The sequence below is a fragment of the Mirounga angustirostris genome, unplaced genomic scaffold (genome assembly GCF_029215605.1).
Source record: "Mirounga angustirostris isolate CCGP_5_RB_7025 unplaced genomic scaffold, mMirAng1.0.hap1 SCAF_1, whole genome shotgun sequence".
Taxonomy (NCBI): domain Eukaryota; kingdom Metazoa; phylum Chordata; class Mammalia; order Carnivora; family Phocidae; genus Mirounga; species Mirounga angustirostris.
Window position 1 is genome coordinate 140,403,515 of NW_026991709.1, and position 24,529 is coordinate 140,428,043.

The 24,529-nt window shown below is 40.2% G+C and overlaps 1 long non-coding RNA gene across 1 annotated transcript; it reads right to left on the reverse strand.

The window, feature by feature from the left end:
• Window positions 1–751: 751 nt before the first annotated feature.
• On the reverse strand, window positions 752–24,222 carry LOC135362273 (uncharacterized). The gene is made up of 3 exons (XR_010406743.1): window positions 23,208–24,222; window positions 22,193–22,315; window positions 752–2,004 (listed from the first exon to the last, which is right to left on the reverse strand). It is a non-coding gene; the product is annotated as an uncharacterized LOC135362273 (long non-coding RNA).
• Window positions 24,223–24,529: the final 307 nt, after the last annotated feature.

Below are 24,529 nucleotides of genomic sequence, written 5' to 3' on the forward strand. Positions count from 1 at the left end.
AAATGACTTAAAAATGAAATCAAATAAATAAATAAATAAATAAAATTATTTCTTTAACTGCAGAATACGGTGGCTCATGCTACCTGGCTGGCTGTTCATACTATACCTACATCTACTTTATCACAACTGAAAAGGTAGATGGAATGTAAACAATGTTCATTTTGTTGAATAAGAACTTCAAAACTTAACATACCTAAAAATAACCCATCATTGTCCCTAATGGGCAGTCTTCTCATCATCCTCGTAATGAAAATAATTCAGATATCCAAATGCTCCATAGGCTCTCCTCCATTAATCACGACACAGCGTCTTCTCCTCACCCAGCTCCCATATCACCCCCATTCTCATTCTTGGAGGATTTATGAAAAGTCTTTCCTGGTAACTTTTTCCAAGCTCAGTCATATTTGGGGGTGGGGGTAGTGAGGGACAAGGTTTAAAGAGGAGATTTTGGGGGCGCCTGGGTGGCTCAGTCAGTTAAACGGCTGCCTTCGGCTCAGGTCATGATCTCAAGGTCCTGGGATGGAGCCCCGCATCAGGCTCCCTGCTCAGCGGGGAGCTTGCTTCTCCTTCTCCCTCTGCTGCTCCCCCACTTGTGCTCTCTCTCTGTCAAATAAATAAATAAAAATCTTTAAAAAAAAATAAAAATAAAGAGGAGATTTTGCTACCGATAAATTAATTAATTACAACAACAACAAAAAAACAGGGAAGTAAGCCAATGACAAACTAAAAATGAGAAACAGAAGGAAGAAAAGGTAAAAGGGTTACGTTTCTGAAATGGTATTTCCTGGGCATTTGTTGAAGGCATTTGTTGGTGTTGCTTCCTTTAATTGCAGTCCTGCAATTGCTAGCCACTCAAATCCCTGGTTAGTGAGGGTCATGCTAGCAGCTATAATAAATAGACCTCAAAATATATAATCCTCAAGCCTCATAAAAGCTTATTTCTTGCTCACCTAAACTGTTTCTGGGTGGTGGGTGGCTCTTGGACATGCTCAGGCCCCTTTGTATTGCGTTCTGTTTTACTAGGTAGCTTCCCCCTCCCCCAAGGCCTCACCTTCATCAGCATCCAATCAATAAAGGAAGAAACAAAATAAGGAGGAGACATCTGTGTTTCCTAAAAGGCTTGGCTCAGCCATGGCATAAACGATTTCCTGCACACATTCTGTTGGTTAGAATTCACGACCACAACAAACTACGAAGCAGCCTGGGAAATATGGTCCAACTATATGCTCAGGAGCAGGGGGCAGTGTATTTTTGCCGAACAGCTAACATACCCAGACACAGAGCCTTTGTGCAGCTTCAGGAAGATAAGCAAATACCAAGCTTCTCAAACCGTGCTGGGGGGGATCTTAAAGGTGCCACCTGGCTGACTGCTAGAGCCAGACAATGGAAATCCACCTTCTTCAGCTTTCCTTGGAGCCCCTAATACTTAATATCTCATCGTAATTCTAATTTTTCTAATAGTTGTACCGATATACCAAAGTAGGCCCCACAGTAAAGCACTCTGTCTCTCCAAGACAGGTTAGATGGCCTCTTAGGAATTGACTGAAGAATTCTGTCTGTTTCCTCCCTCCCCCTTCCCCTTCTAATGAAGTGGTCACATTGTTTGGGAAGGTTTCTGAGATCATTATCTGGATGCCTCATCATTCTGACACCACTACTCTGGGCACTAGAATTTCAATCACCAAGTCCTGTGAAACTTAACCAGTTCATTTTCTTAACGTTTTGTCAACAAACGGAATCAAGTTTTCTCATAAAATGACAGTTACAAAATCATGTCTCTTGACCCACGACAGGAGAAAACAGTGAATCTTCCGTTTCAACATTCAAGCCAGAGATCAGAATTTTATTTGAAGAAGATGACAACTTTGTGGCTAATGGTATTCTTTTTGTACTTACTCACTCTTCCAGATGAACGACAGAGAATAATCGGTCATTCTGAAGATGGCTTCACAAGAGAAGAGCTTACAACCGATATTGTATTTTTTTAGTTCAGAAAGGACATTCCTGAGGGAAAACGTGATCAGGTTTATATGAGTCAAATGAAACTATCTGTGTAGGAGGCTTATGCTTTGTAGCGTAAATGGTTAACTCAGGCGTGTCTACACATACAAGAGCCAAATTATAATTAAGAACCTTCAGTGAACACCACCACACTAGATGTTATCAGTGTTTACCAGTAGTGTCTGCTCATATTTACAAATCACTTTTTAATGTTCACGAAAGTATCTTACCTCAATTATTTATAACTACTCATACAGCATGGGTGGGTAACCTTTTTTTTTAATTACCAGTTATATCCCCTAAAGCAAAATCAACCTTGTAATTAATTTAGAGTTAGTTTTCCTTAAGGAAATATTAAGCATCAAAATCACTTTCTTTTCAGCTAAGCAAAGAGAGCAAAAAAGTACATAATTCTGACAAAAATACTTTGGGGCACCTGGGTGGCTCAGTCGGTTAAGCATCCCATTCTTGATTTCAGCTCAGGTCATGACCTCAGGATTGTGAGATCAAGCCCCACTTCCAGCTCTGCGTTGACCATGGAGACTGCTTAAGATTCTCTCTCTCTCTCTCTCTCTGAAAGAAAGAAAGAAAGAAAGAAAGAAAGAAAGAAAGAAAGAAAGAAAGAAAGAAAGAAAACTTTAAAGTATATACTGTAGCCAGGTAAGAGGAAAGGGAACAAGGAAGAGGAGAAGAAAGAGGTGGAAGCAAGGGGTGAGAGACAGAGACAGAGAGACAGAGAGGTGAGCAGGCAAAAAAAGAAAGGAAAATTTGAATGATCATGGAGGGAAATGAGGGGGAAAAGGCAGAGGAGAGAATGAGAAAGAAAAACAGAAAAAAAGGAGTAGCAGAATGTCTTCTTGAGAGGGAAGGGGGACATTTGGACAAAGTAAAGAACAGAACCTACCTATGAGGGAAGAGAATTGGGGAAGTTCTCTCCCATGTTGTAGCCATTATGATCAGAGCAACTCAAGGTTGAATGAAATCAAGTCCAAGGTAGGTCTGGCTGTGGGTGTTGGTTTCTTACTGTAGACTTTGTGAAGAGCCACATCTCGCCAATCAGAAAGATATTCTTACTTAAGTGATTTTTCATAATTCACTTTCTTCATGGATTTCAGATTCTTTAAAACATTTTTTAATATTTTTAAATTTATTTTTAAAGTGAGATCTATACCCAACATGGGGCTTGAACTCATGACCCCAAGATCAAAAGTCACATGCTCTACTGACTGAGGCAGCCAGGCACCTCTTAGATTCTTTTTTTTTATTGACATATAATTTATATACCATCAAATTACCTTTTTTAAAGTATACAGTTCAAGGCTTTTGATAAATTTACAAGTTTATACAATCATCACCACTACTTAATTCAAGAATTTTTCATCACCCCTAAAAGAAACCTCATACACATTAGAACTAATTCCCCACACCCTCCCTCTGCCAGCCTCCGGAAACTAAAAATCTCCTTTGCCTCTTTATTAATTTGCATATCCTGGAAATTTCATATAAATGGAATCGTGTAATATGTAGCCGTTTGTGTGTGTTGCCTTCATTTAGCATGTGTTTAAGATTCATTCATGTTGTAGCATCTATAATACTTCATTCCTTTTTATAGGGAAATAATATTCCATTGTATGGGTATATCACATCTCTTTGTCCATTTAGCAGTTGATGGACATTTGAATTATTTCCATTTCTTAGCTATTATGATAATGCTGCTCTGAACATGTTTGTGTGACTATCTGTTTTCAATTTTCTCGAGTATATGCGTGGGAGTGGAATTGCTATGTGACATAATAATGCTACAGTTAACCTTCTGAGGAATTACCAAACTGTTTTCCAAAGCGGCTGCACCATTTTATTCAAACCAGCAATCTGTAAGTGTTCCAAATTCTCCACAACCTCATCAACAGTTAACGTCCAACTTTTTGAGTATAGTCATCCTGGTGGGTGTGAAGTAGTTCTCACTGTGGTGTTGATTTGCATTTCTCTAATGACTAATGAGTTGAGCATCTTTTCATGTGCTTAATGGTCATTTGTATATCTTCGTTGAAGAAACTTCTAACACAGCCTTTGCTCATTTTTTAATTAGGTTGTCTTTTTATGATTGAGTTTAAGTGTTCTTCAGATATTTTGGTTACCAGATCCTTGTCAGATAATATGATTTGCAAATATTTTCTCCCATTCTGTGGGTTGTCTTTTCATTTCTTGATACATAAAAGTTTTTTATTTTTATTAAGTCCAATTTATTCATGTTTTCTTTGTTGGATTATGCTTTATGTGTCATATTTAAGAAACTGTTGCTTAATCCAAGGTCATGAAGACTTACATCTATGCTTCCTCTAAGAGTTTTATAGATTTAGCTCTTACACTTAGGGCTTTGATCTATTTTGAGTTAATTTTTGTATATGATATGAGGTAGATGACCACATTCATTCTTTTGCTTGTGGATACCAGTAGATCCAGCACCATTTGTTGAACTGGACTATTCTTTCCCCATTGAATTTTCTTGGCACCGTAGAGATTCATTCATTTCATCTAGGTTATCTCTTTTGTTGACAATTGTTCACAGTATTCCCTCAAATCTTTTTTTATTTCTGTAAAGTTGGTTATAACATCACCTCTTTCATTCTTGGTTTTAGTACTCTGAGTCCTGGGGTGCCTGGGTGGCTCAGTCGTTAAGCGTCTGCCTTCGGCTCAGGTCATGATCCCAGGGTCCTGGGATCGAGCCCCGCATCGGGCTCCCTGCTCGGCGGGAAGCCTGCTTCTCCCTCTCCCACTCCCCCTGCCTGTATTCCCTCTCTGGCTGTGTCTCTCTGTCAAATAAATAAATAAAATCTTAGTACTCTGAGTCCTTTCCCTTTTTTCTGTGTTAGCCTAGGTAAATTTTAAAAATTGTGTTGATGTTTTCAATAAACCAAATTTTGGGTTTTTAAAATCTTCTTCATTGTTCTGCTATTCTCTATTTCTTTTATTTCTGCTGTAATCTTTATCATTTTCCTCCTTCTGCTTGCTTTGCGTTTAGACCGTTCTTTTTCTAGTTTCTTAAGGTAGAAGGGTAGGTTATTGATTTAATAGCTTTACTCTTTTTTAATATAAGCATTTAAACCTTTAAGTTTCCCTCTAAGCATACCATAAATCATGGTATGTTGTATTTTTGTTTTCATTCATCTAAAATTATTCCCAATTGCCCATGTGGTTTCTCTTTCTACCCATTATTTATGAGCATATTAATTTCTAACACACTTATTTATAAATGGGAATTTCCAAAATTCCTTCAGTTACTGATTTCTAACTTCATTTCACTGTATTCAGGAAACATACTTTGTATAATTTTTTTTTTTTTTTTTTTTTTTTTTAAGATTTTATTTATTTATTTGAGAGAGAGAGAATGAGGGAGCACATGAGAGGGGGGAGGGTCAGAGGGAGAAGCAGACTCCCTGCTGAGCAGGGAGCCCGATGCGGGACTCGATCCCGGGACTCCAGGATCATGACCTGAGCCGAAGGCAGTCGCTTAACCGACTGAGCCACCCAGGCGCCCCGTTACTTTGTATAATTTTAACCCTTTCAAATGTTTTGAGACTCCTTTTATGACTTAATATATGGAACTATCCTGGAGAATATTCCATGTTCACTTGAGAAGAATGTGTTTTCAGCATTTTTTGGGTGTTCTATAGATGTCTGTTATGTCAAGCTGGTTTACACTATTGTTTAAATCTTCTCTTTCCATGGTGATCTTCTGTCCAGTTGTTCTACCCGTTATTCAAAGTAGGATTTTGATGTCTCCCATTATTACTGTTGAATTTTCTATTTCTCACTTAAATTCTTACTTTTTTGCTTCATGAATTTGGGGACTCTCTTGTTAGGTACATATAAGTTTCTAATTATTATAACTTCTTGATGCACTGACCCTTTTATCATTATAAAATGCCTTTTTTTGTCTCTAGTAACAATTTTATTTTAGAGTCTATTTTGTCTGGTATTAGCATAGCAACTCTAGCTTTCTTTTGGTTACTCTTTGAATGGTATATCTTTATCATTTTACTTTTATCTTATTTGTGTCTTGAATCTGAAATTTGTTGCTTGTAGACAGAAATACTTGGAGCATTTTTAAAAATCCATTCTAGGGCGCCTGGGTGGCTCAGATGGTTAAGCGTCTGTCTTCGGCTCGGGTCATGATCCCAGGGTCCTGGGATCGAGTCCCGCTTGGGGCTCTCTGCTCCTTGGGAGCTTGCTTCTCCCTCTGCCTCTCTCTCTCTCTCTCTGTCTCTCATGAATAAATAAATAAAATCTTAAAAAAAAAAAATCCAGGCAAGATGGCGGAGGAGTAGGAGACCTGGATTTCGTCTCCTCTCAGGAATTCAGCTGGATAGGGATCAAACCATTCTGAACACCTACAAACCCAACAGGAGATCAAAGAAAAGAAGAGCAACAACTTTCTGAACAGAAAAGCGACCATTTTCTGGAAGGTAGGACGTGCGGAGAAGTGAATCCGAGGCGATATTCGGGAGGATAGACGGCGGGGGAGGGGCCTCCGTCGGCCGCTTCTGGCAAGTGATAGAGCCGCGGAGCACAAAATCGGAACTTTTAAAAGTCTGCTCCGCCGAGGGACGTCACTCTGGTGGCTAAGCGGGGGGTGGAACCCTCCGGGACAGTGTGGTCTCAGGACCCTCGGGGTCACAGAGGGACCGGGGGTGCCTGAGGGCGGCAGAGCTCCCAGGTATCGGAGCAGGGAAGCCGGCTGCAGAGGCGGAGCCCAGGCGCAGGCTCTCAGCTCGGGGTGGCCATAAACCGTGATCCGCGGCACAGCCGGGCCACTGCTCCTCCAGCAGGGACCCAACAAGCGGCAGATCCAGGGAGACTCACCTTCCTCCCCCGGGGGGAGCCGCGCGGGAGGGCACCGCAGGGATCTGCTGGGTTTGGAGACTCCAGACCGGGTCGGGTGCCAGAGATAGAAACGCGCGGTCACAGGCCGGTTGAGCATGGAGTGCAGCCGGAGACCGGGGAGACGGGAGTGACTGACGGCTTTTCTCTGGGGGCTCACTGAGGAGCAGGCCCGAGTTCTCGGCTCCTCCGGGGCGGAGATTGGGAGGCCGCCATTTTCACGCTCCGCCTCCAAAGCTGTGCGGAAAGCTCGCAGGGAACAAAAGCCCCGGAGAGCAAACCTGAGCAGATGACTTAGCCGGGAGGGGGCAAGGGCGGGGCAATTCCGCCTCCGGCAGAGACATTTGGAAACCACGGCAACAGGCCCCTCCCCAGAAGATCAGCGAGAACAGCCAGCCAAGACCAAGTTTACCGATCAATGAGAACGGCAGAACTCCAGCGCTAGGGGAATACTGCACATAGAATTCACGGCTTTTTTACCATGATTCCTTAGTCTTTTAAAGTTAATTTTTTTTTTAACTGTCTTTTTGTCTTTTTATTTCTTTTTGAATTTTTCTTTTTCCCTTTTTCAAACAACATCTTATCAATCCCTTTTTTTAAAAAAAAAACATTTTTATTTTTCATTTTTAGAGTCATATTCTATCCCTTCATAGTAGTTACCCATATTTTTGGCTTATATATATAAGTTGTTCTCTCTTTAAAATTTTGAGATAGTTTCTTCTAACAGATTAAAATATACCCTAAATCTCTAGTATATGGTGTTTTCTATTCCCCTGCCTGATCACATCCTCTCCCTTTTTTTTTCTTTTTCTTTTTTCTTTTTTTAAATCTTCTTCTTTCTTTTTCAAACAACTTCTTATCAATTCCTTTTATAAAATTTTTTATAATTTCCATTTTTACAGTCATTTTCTATCCCTTCATCATATCAACCCTTATTTTTGTACATATATCTTTTTCTTTCTTTAAAATTTTGGGAGACACTTTCTTCTAAAAGACCAAAACACACCCCAAATCTAGTGTGTGGCACTGATCTATATACCATATAGATCATATTTGATCACATTCTGGTTTTTCTTTTGTTGTTGTTGTTTTGTTTTGTTTGTTTTTGTTTTTATCTTTATCTTTTTCTTTTTTTTTCTTTTTCTTTTTTCTCTCTTTCCCCTTCTTATCCCACTGCTTCAGGTCTTTTCTGATTTGTTTAGAGTATATTTTCTGGGGACGTGGTTACTCTGCTAGCATTTTGTTCTCTCATTAATCTATTCTCCTCTGCACAAAATGACGAGACGGAAAAAATCACCTCAACAAAAAGAACAAGAGGCAGTACCGACTGCCAGGGACCTACTCAATACGGACATTAGTACGATGTCAGATCTAGAGTTCAGAATCATCACTTTAAAGATACTAGCTGGGCTTGAAAAAAATATGGAAGTTATTAGAGAAACTCTTTCTGGAGAAGTAAAAGAGCTAAAATCCAACCAAGTAGAAATCAAAAAGGCTATTAATGAGGTGCAATCAAAATTGGGGGCGCTAACTGCTAGAATAAATGAGGCAGAAGAGAGAATCAGTAATATAGAAGATGAAATGCTGGAAAATAAAGAAGCTGAGAAAAAGAGAGATAAACAACTACTGGATCATGAGGGCAGAATTCGAGAGATAAGCGATACCATAAGACGAAACAACATTAGAATAATTGGGATCCCAGAAGAAGAAGAAAGAGAGAGAGGGGCAGAAGGTATAATGGAGCAAATTATAGCAGAGAACTTCCCTAATTTGGGGAAAGAAACAGGCATGAAAATCCAGGAAGCACAGAGAACCCCTCTCAAAATCAATAAAAATAGGTCAACTCCCCGACATCTAATAGTAAAACTTACGAGTCTCAGAGACAAAGAGAAAATCCTGAAAGCAGCTCGGGAGAAGAGATATGTAACCTACAATGGTAGAAACATTAGATTGGCAACAGACCTATCCACAGAGACCTGGCAGGCCAGAAAGGACTGGCAGGATATATTCAGAGCACTAAATGAGAAAAATATGCAGCCAAGAATACTCTATCCAGCTAGGCTGTCATTGAAAATTGAAGGAGAGATAAAAAGCTTCCAGGACAAACAAAAACTAAAGGAATTTGCAAACACAAAACCAGCCCTACAAGAAATCTTGAAAGGGGTCCTCTAAGCAAAGAGAGACCCTAAAAGCAACATAGACCAGAAAGGAACACAGACAATATACGGTAACAGTCACCTTACAGGCAATACAATGGCACTAAATTCCTATCTTTCAATAGTTACCCTGAATGTAAATGGGCTAAATGCCCCAATCAAAAGACACAGGCTAACAGACTGGATTAAAAAACAAGATCCATCGATATGCTGTCTGCAAGAGACTCATTTTAGACCCAAAGACACCCCCAGATTGAAAGTGAGGGGGTGGAAAACCATTTACCATGCTAATGGACACCAAAAGAAAGCTGGGGTGGCAATCCTTATATCAGACAAATTAGATTTTAAACCAAAGACTGTAATAAGAGATGAGGAAGGACACTATATCATACTTAAAGGATCTATCCAACAAGAAGATCTAACAATTGTAAATATCTATGCCCCTAACATGGGAGCAGCCAATTATATAAGGCAATTAATAACAAAAGCAAAGAAACACATCAACAACAATACAATAATAGTGGGGGACTTTAACATCCCCCTCACTGAAATGGACAGATCATCTAAGCAAAAGATCAACAAGGAAATAAAGACTTTAAATGACACACTGGACCAAATGGACTTCACAGACATATTCAGAACATTCCACCCCAAAGCAACGGAATACACATTCTTCTCTAGTGCCCATGGAACATTCTCCAGAATCGATCACATCCTAGGTCATAAATCAGGTCTCAACCGGTACCAAAAGATTGGGATCATTCCCTGCCTATTTTCAGACCACAATGCTTTGAAACTAGAACTCAATCCCAAGAGGAAAGTCGGAAAGAACTCAAATACATGGAGGCTAAAGAGCATCCTACTGAAGAATGAATGGGTCAACCAGGAAATTAAAGAAGAATTAAAAAAATACATGGAAACCAATGAAAATGAAAACACAACTGTTCAAAATCTTTGGGATGCAGCAAAGGCAGTCCTAAGAGGAAAGTATATAGCAATACAAGCCTTTCTCAAGAAACAAGAAAGGTCTCAAGTACACAACCTAACCCTACACCTAAAGGAGCTGGAGAAAGAACAGCAAATAAAGCCTAAACCCAGCAGGAGAAGAGAAATCATAAAGATCAGAGCAGAAATCAATGAAATAGAAACTAAAAGAACAGTAGAACAGATCAACGAAACTAGGAGCTGGTTCTTTGAAAGAATTAACAAGATTGATAAACCCCTGGCCAGACTTATCAAAAAGAGAAGAGAAATGACCCAAATCAACAAAATCATGAATGAAAGAGGAGAGATCACAACCAACACCAAAGAAATACAAACAATTATAAGAACATATTATGAGCAACTCTATGCCAGCAAATTAGATAACCTGGAAGAGATGGATGCATTCCTAGAGATGTATCAACTACCAAAACTGAACCAGGATGAAATAGAAAACCTGAACAGACCTATAACCACTAAGGAAATTGAAGCAGTCATTAAAAATCTCCCAAAAAACAAAAGCCCAGGGCCAGATGGCTTCCCAGGGGAATTCTACCAAACATTTCAAGAAGAATTAATACCTATTCTTCTGAAACTGTTCCAAAAAATCGAAACGGAAGGAAAACTTCCAAACTCATTTTATGAGGCCAGCATTACCTTGATCCCCAAACCAGACAAAGACCCCATCAAAAAGGAGAATTACAGACCAATATCCCTGATGAACATGGATGCAAAAATTCTCACCAAAATACTAGCCAATAGGATCCAACAGTACATTAAAAGGATTATTCACCATGACCAAGTGGGATTTATCCCTGGGCTGCAAGGTTGGTTCAACATCCGCAAATCAATCAATGTGATACAGTACATTAACAAAGGAAAGAACAAGAATCATATGATCCTCTCAATAGATGCAGAAAAAGCTTTTGACAAAGTACAGCATCCTTTCTTGATCAAAACTCTTCAGAGTATAGGGATAGAGGGTACATACCTCAATATCATAAAAGCCATCTATGAAAAACCTACAGCAAATATTATTCTCAATGGGGAAAAACTGAGAGCTTTCCCCCTAAGGTCAGGAACGCGGCAGGGATGTCCACTATCACCACTGCTATTCAACATAGTATTGGAAGTCCTAGCCACAGCAATCAGACAACAAAAAGAAATCAAAGGCATCCAAATTGGCAAAGAAGAAGTCAAACTCTCACTCTTTGCAGATGATATGATACTTTATGTGGAAAACCCAAAAGACTCCACCCCAAAACTGCTAGAACTCATACAGGAATTCAGTAACGTGGCAGGATATAAAATCAATGCACAGAAGTCAGTGGCATTCCTATACACCAACAACAAGACAGAAGAAAGAGAAATTAAGGAGTCGATCCCATTTACAATTGCACCCAAAACCATAAGATACCTAGGAATAAATCTAACCAAAGAGACAAAGGATCTTTACTCAGAAAACTATAAAATACTCATGAAAGAAATTGAGGAAGACACAAAGAAATGGAAAAACGTTCCATGCTCATGGATTGGAAGAACAAATATTGTGAAGATGTCAATGCTACCTAGAGCAATCTACACATTCAATGCAATCCCCATCAAAATACCATCCACTTTTTTCAAAGAAATGGAACAAATAATCCTAAAATTTGTATGGAACCAGAAAAGACCCCGCATAGCCAGAGGAATATTGAAAAAGAAAAGCAAAGCCGGTGGCATCACAATTCCGGACTTCAAGCTCTATTACAAAGCTGTCATCATCAAGACAGCATGGTACTGGCACAAAAACAGACACATAGATCAATGGAACAGAATAGAGAGCCCAGAAATGGACCCTCAACTCTATGGTCAACTAATCTTCGACAAAGCAGGAAAGAATGTCCAATGGAACAAAGACAGTCTCTTCAACAAATGGTGTTGGGAAAATTGGATAGACACATGCAGAAGAATGAAACTGGACCACTTCCTTACACCACACACAAAAATAGACTCCAAATGGCTGAAAGACCTCAATGTGAGACAGGAGTCCATCAAAATCCTAAAGGAGAACACAGGCAACAACCTCTTTGACCTCAGCCGAAGCAACTTCTTCCTAGAAACATCGCCAAAGGCAAGGGAAGCAAGGGCAAAAATGAACTATTGGGACTTCATCAAGATAAAAAGCTTTGGCAAAGCAAAGGAAACAGTTAAGAAAACCAAAAGACAACCGACAGAATGGGAGAAGATATTTGCAAATGACATATCAGATAAAGGGCTAGTATCCAAAATCTATAAAGAACTCATCAAACTCAACACCCAAAGAACAAAGAATCCAATTAAGAAATGGGCAGAAGACATGAACAGACATTTTTCCAAAGAAGACATCCAAATGGCCAACAGACACATGAAAAAGTGCTCAATATCGCTCGGCATCAGGGAAATCCAAATCAAAACCTCAATGAGGTATCACCTCACACCAGTCAGAATGGCTAAAATTAACAAGTCAGGAAACGACAGATGTTGGCGGGGATGCGGAGAAAGGGGAACCCTCCTACACTGTTGGTGGGAATGCAAACTGGTGCAGCCACTCTGGAAAACTGTATGGAGGTTCCTCAAAAAGTTGAAAATAGAGCTACCATATGATCCAGCAATTGCACTACTGGGTATTTACCCCAAAGATACAAAAGTAGGGATCCGAAGGGGTACGTGCACCCCGATGTTTATAGCAGCAATGTCCACAATAGCCAAACTGTGGAAAGAGCCAAGATGTCCATCGACAGATGAATGGATAAAGAAGATGTGGTATATATATACAATGGAATATTATGCAGCCATCAAAAGGAATGAGATATTGCCATTTGCAACAACGTGGATGGAACTGGAGGGTATTATGTTGAGTGAAATAAGTCAAACAGAGAAAGACATGTATCATATGATCTCACTGATATGAGGAATTCTTAATCGCAGGAAACAAACTGAGTGTTGTTGGAGTGGGGGGTGGGGTGGGAGGGATGGGGTGACTGGGTGATAGACACTGGGGAGTGTATGTGCTCTGGTAAGCGCTGTGAATTGTGCAAGACTGTTGAATCTCAGATCTGTACCTCTGAAACAAATAATGCAATATATGTTAAGAAAAAAAAAAAAGAAGAAGAAGAAGAAGAAGGTAGCAGGAGGGGAAGAATGAAGCGGGGGAAATCGGAGGGGTAGACGAACCATGAGAGACGATGGACTCTGAAAAACAAACAGGGTTCTAGAGGGGAGGGGGGTGGGAGGATGGGTTAGCCTGGTGGTGGGTATTTAGGAGGGCACATTCTGCAGGGAGCACTGGGTGTTGTGCACAAACAATGAATCATGGAACACTTCATCTAAAACTAATGTTGTAATGTAAGGGGATTAACATAAGAATAAAAAAATTAAAAAAAAAAAAAAAAAAATCCATTCTACTGGGGCACCTGAATGGCTCAGTCAGTTAAGTGTCTGACCTCTGATTTCGGCACAGGTCATGATCTCAGGGTACTGAAATTGAGTCCTGCATCAGCCTCTGTGCTGAGCATGGAGCCTGCTTAAGATTCTCTCCCTCTCCTGCTGCCCCTCCCCCTACGCCTAAACACACACACACACACTCACTCACTTTCTCTCTCTAAAAATAAAAAATCCATTCTACCAATCTCTGACTTAATTGGAGTTCACATTTAACGTAATTAATGTTAAGGTAGGATTTACATTTGCCATTTTTCTATTTGTTTTCTAAATGTCTTATGTCTTTTTTCTTTCTTTTACTCTGTCACTGCCTTTTTTGTGTTAATGTCACATTTTTCCACTATTAGTAATGCTAGTCTTGATCATTGATAAGTAAGAAATATCAACTACTCTGAGGTCACTCAAGTGACTTTAAATCTCATTTGAGATATTGATTGTTCTTCACTATTCTGATAAAACCAAATCATGAGAAAAATTTCGTCTCATGGTCTAGAGTTTAGTCACTGCTTACTTGAAAAATTCAACATATTATCAATAGCAATAAATTATTTTTGAAAAGTTTTATTTTGTGTCTTAAATCCTTTCATTATTCATTCACACACAAGAGCCAACTTTACACTAAGCAACGATTTAGGCATGGGAAAACAACAGAGAATGAGATAGACAAGGTCCTTGCCCTCATGAAGCTTGAGTTCTAGTGGGAGAGAGAGTCAATGAATAAGTGAATAAGTATATTCTAAAATATAGAGAGAGGTAAGGGCTAGGAAAAAATAAGGTAGGGGAAAAGATATTGAGATATATAGTGCAAGGGCTATTTTAGATTGGGGGAATCTGAGAAGTGCTCTCTGAGGAAGTAACATTTGAGCAGATACCTAAGTGAAAAGAGAGTTCAAGTCATAATGATCTGCTAGGGTAGTGTTTGAGGTGGAGAAAACAGCAAATGCAAAAATCATCAGGCAGAAGTGTGCTTGGCGTGATTGAGGAGCCACAAAGATTCCCATGTGCTGAAGAGGAATAAGCGAGGGAAGACTGGTGAAAAATGAAGCAGGTGAGGTAGCCAGCGATTATATATGCTTTATCTTATAGGCCTTATTCTAAGCCAGTAGAGGATTGTAAACAAGAGAATGACATTGTTAGTTTTACATTTTAAAAGGATCACTCTGGCTTCTGTATGTAGAGTAAGTTGTAGGAGGACATGTATGGAATTTGTAAGACCACTGTGGTGGACACACCTTAAGTTGACCTCTAATGTATCATGCTCTTGTATGGGAATCTCCCCTGAATGTAGGCAGAAACTATGACTTATTTCCAATGAACAAAATATGGCAAATATGATGCCACTCTCCTGATTATGTTACGTTACATAAGACTTCATTTTAGCAGACTGGAATGTGAGAAATTCTCTTGGTTATATTTAGGAAGCAAACCACCTATGGCCTATGGAGTGGGCCTTGTGTCAGGGAACTATGAGAGGCCTCTAGAACCTATAGGCGGTCCCCAGCCAGGAGCCAGTAAGAAGCCAGCCCTCAGTTCTATAACCACAAGGAACTGAATTTTGCCAACAATCTGTGTGAACCTGGAGGTGGATTCTTCCTTAGTCGAACCTCCAGATGAGAATGCAAGCAACACCTGAACAGAGTATCCAGTTAAGCTATTTCCAGACTCCTGACCCATGGAAACTGTGAGATATAACTGTGTGTGGTTTTAAACCACCCAGTTTGTGGTAATGTGTTACACAGCAACTGAAAACTAACACAACAAACTAAGATGTTTTCGTAGTAGTCCAGGCAAGAGCTTATGGTGACTTGGACCTGGCTAGTAGTCATGGAGATAGGGAGAAGTGGTCTGATTTGACATGTGTTTTGAACATAGAGTCTATACATTTTGCCAATAACATTTGACAATAGCTTGGATATGGCATGTGTGAGAAAGAGAAATCCAAGATGACTCCAAAAATGGCCCCATAACTACAAATACCCGGCTTATAAAAATGAATCAATTTATATTTTGCCCATCTTATAAATAAAATCTGGTCAATCCCTGTTGACATGCTGTAGCACCTCTTGCAGGAATGTACTTGACCCTTTTCTAAGCCAGGCTAGTTCTAACCATACTTTAAGATACCCATACTTCTACCCATCAGGCAAGAGAGTTGCTTAAATTTTTGTTCCCTATCTTAGTCAGTTTGGGCTACTATAACAGAATTCCATAGACTGGGTGGCTCATCAACAACAGAAATTTATTTCTCACAGTTCTAGAGGCTCAGAACTCCAAGGTCAAGACACTGGCAGATGTGGTGTCTGGTTCATAGATAGTTGTCTTCTTGCTATGTCCTCATATGGGAGAAGGAGCAGGGAAGCTCTGTAGAGCCTCTTTTTTAAAAAGGCACTAATTCCATTCATGAGGACTCCACCTTCATGACCTAATCACCTCCCAAACACCCCACATCCAAATATCAAATCCCCATTGGGGGATTAGATTTCAACATACGAATTTTGGGGGACACAAACATTCAGTCTATAGCCCTCCCCTAGAACATTGCTCAAAAATCTCTATGCTTTCTCATGAACTGTAATTTATGTTTATACCTCAGTCTCTTACATAAGCAGGTATCCCATGTTTTTCATCTTTATATTCTGAAAGCCTGGAACAGAGTCTGGGACATCTAGGAAATATTCAAAAGTTTGATGAATGAATAATTGCAGCTCTTCTGGAAACATGTGAAATCATCAGATTAATTTATTTTATTGGATTCTGTCCTCTCATATCAACATAGTTCATCTCACTATATGATCAATTAAAGCAGAAAAGATGTGTACTCAGATACTACTTGTGTAATAGATTGCAGTATGATTATTTGACAGTATTAACTCCATTAATAATATTACTCATATTACATATACAGTGTCTGTATGCATTCATGTGCTTGTGCATGTACGTGTGTGAGAGAGGGAGAGACAGAGACAGAGAAAAAGGAATCTGTAAGTTGAAAATAATTTTTAAATCCAATCTGAAGTTCAGATACCTTCTTCTTTTATTTTTTTTCTACCCTTGTAAAAGGATGAAAGTAAGTTTTTGAAAAGACTTTGAGACTGATATTCCAACTACTCAAGAATGTGGAAAAGGGATAAGATAGATGCTGGGTCCCTTTAAAAAAGGAAAGGAATGTTCCAATATAAAAAATATGGTATTCATGGGCTACAGTTTGTTCAAACACACCGGGGTGAATTTCCAGGCTTCAATCCAATTGTATGATGCATTCAGAAGCCCTGTGCCTACTCATAAAAATGTCTCAGATCAAAGACTTTGAAAATTGTTTAGGAGCTTTAACTCTCCCAAGCACAGCAATGTTGGCCATTTCACTTGGGACCAGAAGTTCAATACTGAAGCTGACAGACCAATGATTATAGTTTCTCTAATTCCAGAAAACGCACACACATACACACATACACACACACACACACACTTCCTAAGAGGACAAGTAACCTGAAAAGATTGTTGGAAGAGCCTCTCTGAGTCAATTCACCATTTGCCCTAAAGTGTTCATTTTCCTACTCTTATTATTTTGGGACACCCAAATTCTCCAATAAATCATACATACATAATTACTGTCACTTGGGAAACATTTTGGCAGCAAGACTTATGACCTGAAGCATGATGGAATTTTTGTCTCTCCAGTTAAAAATGATGCTCAAAGCAGCCCATTACTTTGGTTTGGTTAGAGTTATTCACAGATTGGAACCAAATCTGAAATGCCAACCCCAGATGAAAGCCAGACCTGAAAACAACTGAAAGGGTTTTCCATGGACAAAATCAAGAAGAACAAATCCAGTTTCTCAAAAGGTTATTCAATCTAAACTTAGTTCTTAGACAAGGATGGAATATCAGTTGATAAAGACTGATATGTCCTTACCAGTATAGATTAAAGCTACCCAAGAGATAATACCAAATGATAAGTCTCAACATTTGACCTATGTACCTTGTAAACATTCAAATAACTGTCAGTGCTGAAAATGGATAAGAATTGGAAATTATTTTTGGAAACATATTTATTACATTCATTAAACCCCTCATAGTTCTCTCAGTGACTCTGCTATAAAGAATGCCATTTAAAATATGCATGCTTGTGAAGGGGTGCTGAGCGGAATCAGTAGGTAAAGAAATATTTGTTTAGTGGTTACAAAACCACTAAACAGAGGCAGAAAACATACATAAGACTTTTCTTTTAGAGAAAATCATGTAACCTGCAGATTAAAATAAATAAATAAAAACAAAATATCCAGCAATGAAAATCAGTAACCCACCTTGGTTAAAACCAGTGAGCTATGCTAAATTCTGCACTGAGTTTCCATAAAGATACTTATACACAGAAAGGAGATATTTTGAAAATTGTTTTCCTGTTGATCTAGACAGGAAACCAGGCCTATACAGCACTAACACTTTATTTGCATTTAGTAACTGTTAAATTTCAAATCATTATCTTTTCAAATTGCCCAGCAATTATCTCTTTTTAAGATTTTATTTTTAAGTAATCTCTACGCCCAATGTGAGGCTCAAACTCACAACCCCAGGATCAAGAGTCACATGCTCTACCGACTGAGCCAGCCAGGCACCCCCCAGCAATTATCATCTTGCCACATACTTTGCTCTAATGAAACTCAAATATCACGACCAACTTTTTTTGTTGTTTTAATTCTAAGTAAGAGATAGGTAGAACGGGATTTGAACATAGAAGGTATAGGTTTGGATCTTACAGTAAATGTGGTATCAGGTCTCATTTTCGCATCTGTAAAATAGGAGTATCTTCTTACTTTTTGTGACATGGTGAAGGTAATGAGAATCTAATGGCGTCTATATAAAGATGGTGGATTAAACACATTCTTCCTAAAACCCAAATGCAACATCAATACAAATAATTTTATAAGGCATAAATCCACAATGGTGGAGCAGGGAAAGAAACTATAGAAACAAATATTGGAGACAAGAAGATAGACAAGTGGTAATCAAACTGGCAAACCCAAGAAAGCTGAATCTTAAACCAACAGTGGGGAAATCTAGCTTAAGATTTATTAAAAGGTTCAGGAATTGATGAAACCTTCTAAAGGTGTGTGTGTGTGTGTGTAGATAATATTGATAAAGGAGAACTGTTTGAAAGATGATGCAATTGGGTCTCTGTATTCCTCTCCCACTCCATGTGCTTGGGCAAGCTGCCCATCCCCTACCCTGGCAGATGTCTGGAAATTTATTCTCTGGAAAGAGTAAAGCACAGGATCGCTTCATTTGGGTAGCATCACACACAGATGAGCAGACAGGGTCCATAACAAAACCCAAGAAGATAAAGTGAAAGAATTCACAGTATTCTAAGACATTCACCACTCACCTACCCAACTCTCTATGCCAGGAACATTGGCAATCACAGACCTGGACCATCCTCTGAGCAGGAGACAGAAGGAGTCTTCCTTGGAGACTTCCTTGGAGACTCAAATTACCAACTTAATAGAAAAGACCCAAATATACTGACGTCAGTGGTTCTCTAATTTAGAGCATCACACACACTCAGAGCTTCCAATCAGTTTTGGTGTCTTCCATTATTTAACGTGAATGGAAAAATCACTGACTACCAACATCCAAGGAAAATCTCTCATATAAAAAACACAGAAAATAACAACAGCACATGGGGGGCGGGAAAGACACTCAGAGGAAACACACTGTGAAGGAAGGAGAAAACTTCAAATTAATATCATTAATATCCTTAGACAGATAAGAAAATGTATTACATCCATGAAACATAAATGAGATGCTATTTAAGAAAGAAAACAAACAAAATTAAAAAAGCTTTTGGAAAATAGTAACATTAGAGCAGAAATGAAAAACCCAATATAAGGTTAAAAAGCAAAATTAAGAAAAACTCCCAGAAAGTGGAACTAAAATACAAAGATAGAAAATAGAAAATAAAATATAATAAAAAGAGAGGATAAGTCACAGACATCCAACAACTAATTAATAGGAGTTGCAGAAAGAGAGAATGTAAGAAATGATGAGAGGAACTTGGCAAAGAAATCATTCCAGAATATATCCCAAAGTAAAGGACACTAATTTCCCAATAGAGAAATCCCACCAAAAGCCAGCACAATAAATGAAAACAAACTCATGCCAAGACCTATTATTGTGAAATTTCATAATAGTGAGAGCAAACAGAAGATCCCAAAATCTTTCAGAATGTAAAAATAAATGGTTTTCAGAATGGCATTGGATTTCCCCAGAATCCTAAAACCTAGAAGATAATGGATCAATGTCTTCAAAATTCTGAAATTTTCTTAGTTCCAATCTAGAATTCCACACTCAAGCAAATTATTAACCAACTATGAAGCTGGAATATATACATTTCTGAATATGCAAAGCCCCAAATGATTTTACTCCCATACAACTTGGCTAAGAATGCTACTGGAGGATAGGCTCCATTACAATGAGAGAGTAAACCAAGAAAGAGGAATACACAAGATTCAAGAAACCAGAGATCCAACACAGGAGACAGGTGAAGGTAATCTCTGAGACGATGATGAACGGGAGATCCTAGAATACCAGATCTCTCAATTCTAGAGCACAATCAGTTTAGACTGGAGCATATATAAGAAGGTCACTACTAGCAATCATTCTAAGACAAACAAACAAAAACCCAAAACAGCTGAATTTGACAGATTATCTGATACACGTGAACATGGTCTCAGAAGATGGAAGACAATTTGAAGATAAATTAATATAAGGTACATACAAAATTAAGCAAATAAAAAATGAAATAATTATTAAATCCAAAAAAAAGCAAGAAGTTACTCAAGCAAAGAAATCTAATCAGCACACTCCATAGCTCAGCCATGAAAATAATACATGATTTTTTTTTAAAGATTTTATTTATTCATTTGAGAGAGAGAGAGAGCATGAGCCGGGGGGAGAGGGAGAGGGAGAAGCAGACTCCTCGCTGATCAGGGAACCCGACACAGGGCTGGACCCCAGGATCATGACCCGAGCCGAAGGCAGCCACTTAACAGACTGAGCCACCCAGGCACCCCAAAAATAATACATGATTAACTGAATATTGACATAACCAAAATCTATGCCTTAATTGGGATGTCAGAGAGGAAATATCTGTGTGTAGCAGATGCAGAATCCAAGAGTTAACTCCGTATCTTTTACATTAGGAAGTCAACAGATTATCTCTAAGTGTGTAAAATCAAGAAATAGCAGGGTAAGTTTGTTATCTGGACATATTGGAAAATATTAGAAGGACAGCTGAAAGGGTAAATATGGTTGCTTTTGGGGAGTGGGAATTGGGAAGGGGAAGGGATAAAAGTCAAGGATTGCTATTTTCCATAGTAAGCGTCATTTAACTTTGAAAACAATGTATATATACAACTTCGATAAAAATTAAAACCTGTAAAAAAAACAATGATATATTTTTCCTTATTGGCCCAGCAAGTCTGTTGAAACACAAATCAATGAAGCAGTTTGAGCAAAGACCTTCCATGCATGCATGTGTAGTAAATGCATTCGCTTGGCCCAAAGAGAAGTATGAGTTAGGTCAGAATTATGAGACAAGTTTATGAGACAGCTCCATGAAATGGATCAAGTTCTCACTCTCAGAGCTTATCTGGTGGGGTTCTCAACCTTAATTGCATACTAGATTCATTTGGGGAGTTTTAAAAAAACTCTTGATGCCCACAGCATCCTAGACCAATCAAGTCAGGATCTTCTTCAAAGTACCTTCAATGATTCCAATGTGTAGTGAAGGTAGAAAACATGACCCGAAGGCATGAGTTCATGAGACTGGCTATCTGCCATTTCCCAAAGCCATCAGAGCCCAGGATAAGGTAGAGACACATGCTTAATGGGGAGAGAAGTTGGGTATCCTTCCCTGTACCAGGTCCAACCTGCACTTCTTACCCAATCCCACTCTCAACTGGCACAGTTATATGAATATGTCTTCTGGGTCATTGTAGGGAATGTACTCTCAACAAGGTGTGATCTGGGGCGCCTGGGTGGCTCAGCGAGTTAAGCCTCTGCCTTGGGCTCAGGTCACATCCCGAGGTCCTGGGATCAAGTCCTCCATCGGGCTCCCTGCCTGTCGCTCCCCCTGCTTGTGCTCTCGCGCCCTCTCTGGCAAATGAATAAATAAAATCTTTAAAAAAGAATTATTTTTTTTAAAGATTTTATTTATTTGAGAGAGAGAGCATGAGCAGGGGGGAGAGGAAGAGGGAGAAGCAGACTCCCCACTGAGCAGGGAGACTGATACGAGGCTCAATCCCAGGACCCTGAGATCATGACCTTAGCCGAAGGCAGATGCTTAACTGACTGAGCCACGAAGGCCCCCCCCAAAAAGAATTATTAAAAAAACAAAACAAAACAGGGTGTCATCTTCCCCTCCCTCACTCGCCAGAAGAGCTCTGACTGGTCAAAATCTAAGCCACCTATGGGGAGTGGGCCTTGAAGGCAGAGACCAGGCCCTCTTCTTTCCCCTTTATCCCTAGTGACCAGCAAAGTGGACCATTTTTTTTTCTGTTTCCAGGCCACCGGCCGTCACAGGGTGGGCTGAGGCACACTGGCCTCCTTTGTTTCCTGAGAATTCAGTGAATGGGGAACAGGACACTGACTCGGGCTACTCGGGATGCCACAACAGAATACCATAGATTGGTGGCTTGAAAACAACAGGCACCTACCTCTAGCGTGACCTCCACTTCTGGAGGCTGGAAGTCTGAAGTCAGGGTGTCAGCAGGGTTGGGTTCTGGTGACAACTCTCTTCTTACAGAATGCTACCTTCTTGTGTCCTCACATGATCTCTTCTTTGTGCACAAATAAGAAGGAGGATGGGGGGGCAGAGAGTCAGACACAGACAGAAACCGACAAAGAGAGACGAGAGGGAGGGCTCTCTAATCCCATCAGAAGGGCCCCACCCTATGACCTCACCTAAATCTAATTACCTCCCAGAGGCCTCACCTCCAAATACCATCAAATTGGGAGTTAGGGCTTTAACATATGAATGGGGGGAGGGAGGCACAAATATTTAGTTCTTAACAGATGTGTTGGGCCTCTGGCCTGGCCCTTGCCTCCAGCACAGTCTTCCAGGGGTTACCAAGCTTTTGACTAAGTCTCAGTACCTGGAAGGGTATTTTTAAAATCCACCCAGCCATCGATCTTTGCGTGTGCTCTTCTTCAGTTCAAACACCTCAGAGAGTGAATGGGAAAATTTAACTTCTGAATACTTTACTAGAAGCACTCATTATAGATTTTATAGGGAAATGTCGAGCTGGTCCTCCACTGCCCTGATGGCCTAAAGAAGCAGCTGATGTTTTCCATTTTTCTCCCCGATCAAGTAGTATAAGCGTTTCAAATACAGAGTGGGGAATTAATGCTGAGCACTGTAGGAAACCAAGAAGAAAGACTCCTAGCTCACGAAGCAGGGGTGAAACTCAAAATATGTCACATGGGCAGAGGTTTAGGCAATGATTATTTACAAGTCAATATAAGAGGATTTCAATATATTAGCAGTATGCCCCCGTGTCTGGGTGGGTGACACACGGTAATCCCAGTGTGGTCCAACTAAATATTAGCCTTGCCCCAAAGCGCTTATGCGTGCAATGCAGCGTGTGCATTAATGAATTCAGGAATGCACTGAGGAATGCTAAAGGTATGGAAGCAAAGCCAAGCTGGAGCCTCCCGCCCCACACCCCTCACCTTCTCCTTTCTGTTGTGAACCTTGGAGTCCTCCACCTGGGGCGATCCAGCCACCAAGGGGTGCCGTGCCTAGAGACAGGGCCTGGCATTAGTTATAAACCTGAATCAGCCTTGCCACCAGACAGGCCCTGGCTTGGGATAATAGAGAAGGGAAAAGAAAAAAAGAGGTCCTTCGATTGGTCTGGAGACAGGGAGGGAGGGTCACCAGCAGAGTGAAGAGGAGGCTCCGTTCGAGTTGCCTCAAATTACATCTGTCCACACACGCATGCGAAATGTTGCTTAAAAAATAAATGAGGTTAATTTCTCTTTACGGGTTCCCTTTCATCTCAGGGTTTCAAAGCACTTTGCCACAAAAGATCTCCATCTTCACTCCTTTTTAAATCTAAATATAAACGGAGGGCCCTAAGGGTTAAAGTTCGGTAAAGCCCTTTGAACTGTGGAAAGGAAAAGCATTAAAGAAAAAAAATTATTTTGTATCATTAGAAGAGCCGAGTGGCCAACCAGGGTCCACACAGCCACAAACCTCCCGTTCTGAAGAAAGGCCACGCCTCCGCTCGGATGACACGCTTGCTAATTAAAATCACAATTAAAACCAGCAGGGAAGATGGAGGGCCGGACTACGACGCCCTTCCCCAGAAACAAACAGTCAGCTTGACTCACACAGGATACATCAGATTTTCTCCAGCAGGCATTTGGAGAGAAGGAGAGAAATTCGAGTCCAGGCCGCCCTCCATCTCCTGACCCAGTAAACCCCGTGTCTGGGTGGGTGACACATCCCTGACTCGCTGCCACCTCAGCGGAGTCCCAGTGCGGGACGAGCCAGCTTGGCTTCCTGTGCTTGGAAATGTTTGCATCTGCATTTTTCAGCAAAGGAAAGTCTCCAAATCTCCCCAGTTCCAGCATGTGAGTCATTAGTGGGTGTTTGTATTTGGGGTTCTGGGTTTGAGTCACCACCCTTCCTGCTGTCGGGCTCCTCCATCCAGGGGGAGCAGTCGAAAAGAGAGAAGCAGAAATGTGGGTGATGGCAAAAGCGGGCACCCTAAAGTGGGTCGGCTGGGCCGTTGTATCAGCAGCTCCTTGTAAAGATCACTCCTCTCGTAAACAAGTATCTAACATTTATAAATAACAGTAGGAAAGAGGAAGGGGGAGGAAGGAAGAGAAATAAGTCTATAAAGGATGTGATTGAGCTAAGCGGAAGTAGAGTCTAGTCAAAGTAAAAATAGGCAACTGCCTGTTTGTCAGCTAATGGAGGGATGGGGCTGCTGGTGTTGATCAAACTAGGGGTGTAGCTCTCTGGCACCAATCCTCATGGCCCTGGCAGT